Genomic DNA, 6000 nt, shown 5'->3' with positions numbered 1-6000 from the left:
ATAGTTTCTTTTGGGAAACTTTTCTGCTTCAGATGCTTCTCTGATCCTCAAAGATGTGCTGATGAATTAGACTTACAGCCCAAAATAGGCTGAAGGGATCTGCAGATCTGTAGGTGCATCTACCATCTACTGTCCCTGACAAACATTGGTTTTAAACTTTGATTGAGAAGAATAAAGCAGGAGAAGCTATTCAAAAACAGCCTCAACTTACTGAGGATCATAAGAAAGGATAGTGAGATAATGGAGGTATTTCACCTTTGCCTGTGCGTTTACTGTATGCCAGCCTGTCTGGTTGTTCATCCTTTCTTACATTCTAACGAGCACAGATTTTGGCTTGTGAGCAGTAGGTGCCTGAAATGAAAAGCTGTGTGTGGCTATTTAGACTTTGTTTGTGGGAAGGGTTGTGCTTTGTGATATAGCTCATTCAAATCCCTGAGCAAGAATAAATGAGGGAGGAGAAAACATAGATACAATCAGATAAAGCAAAAAAATGTAATTTTTCAATCAAGCTTTTAATGAAAAGATCATAAAATAACAGTTTCTCATCACTGTACATTAAGACTGCAAATTTCTGAATGCTGAGATCATATTATACTTTCTGTATCTTTTTATATGACACTTGAGTTGAAGCCACAACACATGTGGCTCTGACCTGAATTCAAGCTCTTGAAGGAAATGAACAGAACACTGCAGCAGGAGTGTCGGCCTTTCCCTTATCCTCCTTTCTTCTCCCCTTCTCCAGGAAACATCCAGGGCACCTAGACTGACTGATAGTTAAGGCTTAAAATTAAAATTTAAAAAAAAAAAAAAAAAAAGAGAGATGGTACATCCCTCTTTTAATTGCATTTAAAATATTAAAATAAAACAGGAGAAAATATCTAGCCAGCCACATTAAGGTCCTGTCCTCATTAAGAAGGTTATCCTCAGGCTCGTGAAAGTTGGAACAGCTGTCCTAGGTGCTTCAATTGATAACTTGTGAAGGAGAAGTCTAAAAAACATCCCACCCTTCAGGAAAAGCAAGCACTACAAAGCATGGCCCCTAAGTGCTAGCAAATTTTGTTGCATGAAATATTGTTTTAAACCCTCCCTCCACATGGCATCCTGCAGGGTCTGTTCCATTCAATAAACACCGATCTGCTGATCCCTGTGTGTTCAACACTAGGCTTCACAATGCACAGGAAAACTGGAGAAAGGGGGAAAGAATAGGATGATTACAGCAAGAGGAAAGATAAGCTTGCCTGTTCATCTCCTGCACTAAAATCAGGGCAATAAGGTACGATGGGACTTAAAACAGTGCAGAAAAAAAACTCAGGAAAGGTACTTCCAGAATTTCTTTTCAAGATTATGGCCAGTTCTTGAACACAAGAGTAAGCTTATGAAAAAAGTTTGCAGTATTTGAAGAAACTTTGTTCGTGGTGAGTAAATCATTAAATTCAAATAAAAATAAGAAAAAATGCTAAAGTCCACTTAAATCCTCCAGGATTGCAGAAATCAACAAATATCCCCTTTCTTTATTCTAATTTTTAAGACTGTTGCAGGTCCATAACTGCTAATTCTACCAGTACTGGAATGAGAGGCTTGTGAAATACAGCTTTTGCTAGGGACTCTAGTCACCGTACACAATTGGGAATCTGATGCTTCCATGTTGTTTATGAGGCCCATCACAAGATGGCACAGATGCTGTTGAGTTTGGCACAAAGCTTCCTCTAGCTATCTTAGGCATTGACTCCGTACTTTTGAGAGCCTTATTGCTTCCATGGTAAACAGTAAGTGGAGGATGAGAGGGAGTTTTAAAAAGGAGCTATATTCTGATCTTCAGGCAGGATGTTAGACTCATCTCAGTCACAAGCTGCAACTGGAAGCACGAACTGTTCCTCTGATGACTTCTATGTTCTCCAAATTTTGCCAACATTCACCTCAAAATTCACTTGGTTGCACTGAGTGCACTGGATGTTTCCTCTGGTCAAGACCCTTACTCCCGCTTTTCAGAACTGAAGCGACAAGGTAAAATACTGCTAACCCAGACTGAATCTGCACTGCTTGAAAACAATGCTTTCTACACACACAACAGAGAGGAAAATAAAAACAAAAACAAAATAGGAATCTTAGAAAGAGTGACACTGTAACTGGAAACATTTAAATACAGCAAAACATAAATTCCTCTTCTATGCAAAGCTACAAAAGTCCAGTCTTTGTATTGTCTTCACAGGTTATGGTTTATGGCTATGCTGAGAGTCTCTGAGATTCTTTTTTTTTTTTTTTTTTTTTTAATATATTTTTTTTTCATTTTTTTGAAATCCTGTAGAGTAGACCCTGCAGACACATCTTTGTGTTTGCAACTTTCTGAATTACATTGCAAAACTGTGCATACAGAATCTGAGAAATAAATACATTCATTACTGCACATACATCTTGATACAAAAACAACACTGTCAAATAGTGTTTGCACCATCTTTGTTAGATATTAAGACCAGGCAAAATTAATATTTCATTTTCCATCAGCCCCCCCATCAAATGTTTGAGGTGGCTTTGGTGTAGAAGGTAAAAGATACAAAGGGTCAAGACTAATGATGGAGAGGTTTTCTAAAAAACAATCCTTTCTTTTTTTTTGGCTTCAGCAATATTTTTGCAAACCACCTTCATTGGTCATCATTAGACTCTTCTAACATGCAAATCTATCTTAAGTTTCACCTAGAAAGCCTTATGGTTTTTGGTTGGTGTCTTTGCACGTGACTGCAAGGTATGGAGTGAATCACTCCGGCTGTTTAATTAAAAGGTGGCTCAGATAGTCAGAACAGCATAGCTCAGGCCCCAGGGCAGCTCTGGGTAGAAGAAGGGAGCTACGTGTCTGCGCTCGTGCCCTCACCCCAGACCAGTAAAGCTTCCCTGGCCACCACTGCATTTCACAGGGAGATGCCGCCTCTGCGCAGCCCGTGCTGACGCAGAGAGTGGCACAGAGTTGTGCATATTCTTCCACATCAGCAGCCACAGAGCCTCACAGAAGCTGCGTGTCAATAGCTCTTTGGTGTTTTCTGTGATCTTTGTGGCTCCTGCTAACTTCCCCAAATGCACAGAGCTGGGCTTTCATTTATTTTTGCCAGGAATTTGGTTTTGGAGGTCTTGCAGTAAGGGCAGGAAAACAGCTAAACCTAGCTCAGTGATTGCTAGCCCGAGGGAGATGAGCTGGGTATAGCAGCTCCCTCGTTTCTGACAACTCTTCTCTGATCCCCAAAACTTCTCCCATCCCTGTATGCTCTCCTGGGGCTTCTCCACCCTCCCACTCAAGGTCCTCTGAGGAAGAAGTTGGCTGCTCCCCATGGCTGCAGGCTGTGGGCCTTAGCAGCTGAGCCTGCACAGTATGAGGGCCTGGGCCTTGCACAGCAGCATCCCTCATGGGCTGGAGACAAAAAGTCCTAAACCTACGTGCCATAGTTCTGACTGCTCTCCCTCCCCACCCTCACTAAGCAGTGTTGGAATGCAGGCTGGCTTGCAGTTCCCCCCTCCCGAATTGGGGAATCTGCAATAGCCTTCAGAAGAGAAACCAATGGAAAAAACAAAGATTAATTTTGACTGGCCCCTAGATCTGTTGAGGTCTGAAACTGTAAAAGTTTATGTAAACAATGAGATAAATATATTAGTACTTTTCTGAGCCAAGTGAGGTTCCATACTCATTCAAATGTGCTTTGGTTTAAAAAATAGTTTTGTGAATTTGGGTATGAGCTTATTTTTTATACAACTTTCACTATTTTATCCTTTTTTTTTTTTTTTCCTGTTACTCCGAAAACATTCTGGAACTAAGTGACTAAAGCATATGCTTAAGCTGCCAGGCCTCTTTTTTTTTCTTTCTTTTCTTTTTTTTTCTTTTTTTTTTTTTTTCTCTTTAATGTTTTATTCCTCTTGAGGCTCTCTGTGTATCTTGAAAAAAAAAAAAGCAACTCCCTCCCCCCACCCTAAAACTCTTAAAATCTTAAATATGAAACTAGTGTTTTGCTTTCTCATTAAAATACAGAAAAATGTTTGATACAATACTATGTCGTACAAATGCAGTTGAGTGTTCAGGCCCCAAGCAGGCCTTAAACAGTCCCTGAAGTTTTGAGTATTATTAGTTATTCATTATTACTGTCACAATTTGGAAAATGTTTATACTCAATCTACGGAACACAACTTTACGCAGCTACTTGAAAAAAGAACAAAATTTCCTTTTGTACAATACTCTTGCTGTACACAGACTTTAGTCGTATTGTTTAAGTGCTGGGGGAGAGGGATAAAGTAAAAAAGCCATTCTGGGGAAAAAAAAAAAAAGCATTGGGTCCTGAAATTTCAAAATGATTCTCAAAGCTTAAGAAAGAAATGAAGAAGGTACCTAGAAGGGGAAGGAGAAGCTACATCACTCACACGCATGCTTGTAAAAATGGAATTAAACGAGGGGGAGCAGGTTGGTTGCCCACTTTGGATCTGACTGTGCTTCCCTGAGCTGTGGGTGCTCCATGCCTTGGCTCGGCAGCCCCAGCTCCAGCTGCATCCTATGGCCTCTGCACAGCTGCCCTCCCACTTACCCCATCATCACAACAAACTGTGGGGCTATGAGCAAAGTGGGGAAAATGGTGCCCAAAACCTACTGCAGAGGCAGAGTTTACTGCCAGCGACGTCTCTCACTAGGAGAGCTAAAGATAATTGTCAAAATCGGGACTTGGTGGGTTCCGAGCCAGCCAGCAGAAAAGGAGGCTCTGCTGTGGCAGCAGCCAGAGGCAGCATGAGATTGAGCTCAGCTTTCAGGCCGCTGGAGGGAAGGTGAAGGCAGTATTAAAGTGCCTTGGAACTAATTTTGTATGGCTGTCCTTAAGCCCTGCTGGGACTTACTTCGAGAAGAAGGTAGATGGCAAGGCCTTCCCTCTTTTCCCCAAAGATGATTCTGGGGATGTTCTTAGGGAGGGGGTTGGCTGGGAACTGAGGGAAGAAAAATTCAATATAAATTCAAATGTGGAAGTGCTAAAGACACTAAAAACACACCTAGCCTCCCCAGAAGAAAAGAGCGTGCCTCAGCACGATGAGAAATGAAAAGTCCGTGCTCCCCTCATGCCCCAAGTCACAGTGGGGCCAGAGCAGGCAGACAATAGCACGAGCAAACAGCACAGCAGAGCGGGCAGGAGAGGGGCAGCGTGTTCCCTGTAATGTGACACCAGGCCAAGGCGCAGCTCAGTCTATTGCTTGGAGCCTGGATTCCAGTTTCCTCAGTTCATTCAACTGACCCAAAAACTTCTTTTGGACTAGTCCATCTTAACAAAAAAAAAAAAAAGAAAAAAAAAAAAGAAGCTTATATTTCTTAGTTTTAGACAAACATGCTCACTTTTTTTCTTTTTCTTTCTTTCTTTCTTTTTTGGTCAAAACTTAAAAAAAAAAGTTTATTTTTTAAAAAAAGATAAAATGTGAGGTTTGGTAAACCCTATTCAGAGACTATACTGGTTTGAGTGGGGAAAAAAAAAGGAGAGAGAAAAAATACAAGTGTAAACTTCTCAATTCAGAAGGGATGATTCTACTGGCTGTGAATTTTTACCACCACAGTCACAGGAGGCTTGAAATAAGCCATAGCTTTCCACAAGGTCACGCCAACAAAGTCAAGGGGGCCAAGAATTGGTGGGCTGAGTTCTCTGTCTCTTCTCCTAAACCAATAGCAGCTGTTGGCTGTGATGTCTTATGCAGATGTTGCAAGAACATTTTGTTTCTTTTCATTTTTCTTTCTTTTTGTGTGCGTGTGTTAAACTGTGTAAAAAGGAGGATATGAAACACTTTGGTTTGCTTTTTCCTCCTCTCCTCCACCTTATTGCACTCTGGATTCTAGTAAATTATAGACTGCTATGCCCTCACCCTCTGTCCTGCCAGGTGTTTACAGACTGACCCAGATGTGCTGGGGGAGTGGAAGATGAGGGGGGCATTTTCCTCTCCCCATAGTATCCAGATTCAATAAACAAAGCTGGAAAGGGCCCAGAAAACTCAGAGCAG

Source organism: Lagopus leucura, unplaced genomic scaffold (genome assembly GCF_019238085.1).
Source record: "Lagopus leucura isolate 7727_CA_CO unplaced genomic scaffold, USGS_WTPT01 Super-Scaffold_806, whole genome shotgun sequence".
In the NCBI taxonomy this organism is placed as follows: Eukaryota; Metazoa; Chordata; class Aves; order Galliformes; family Phasianidae; genus Lagopus; species Lagopus leucura.
The sequence above is the reverse complement of the archived record's forward strand: the minus strand, read 5'-3'. Positions refer to the sequence as shown.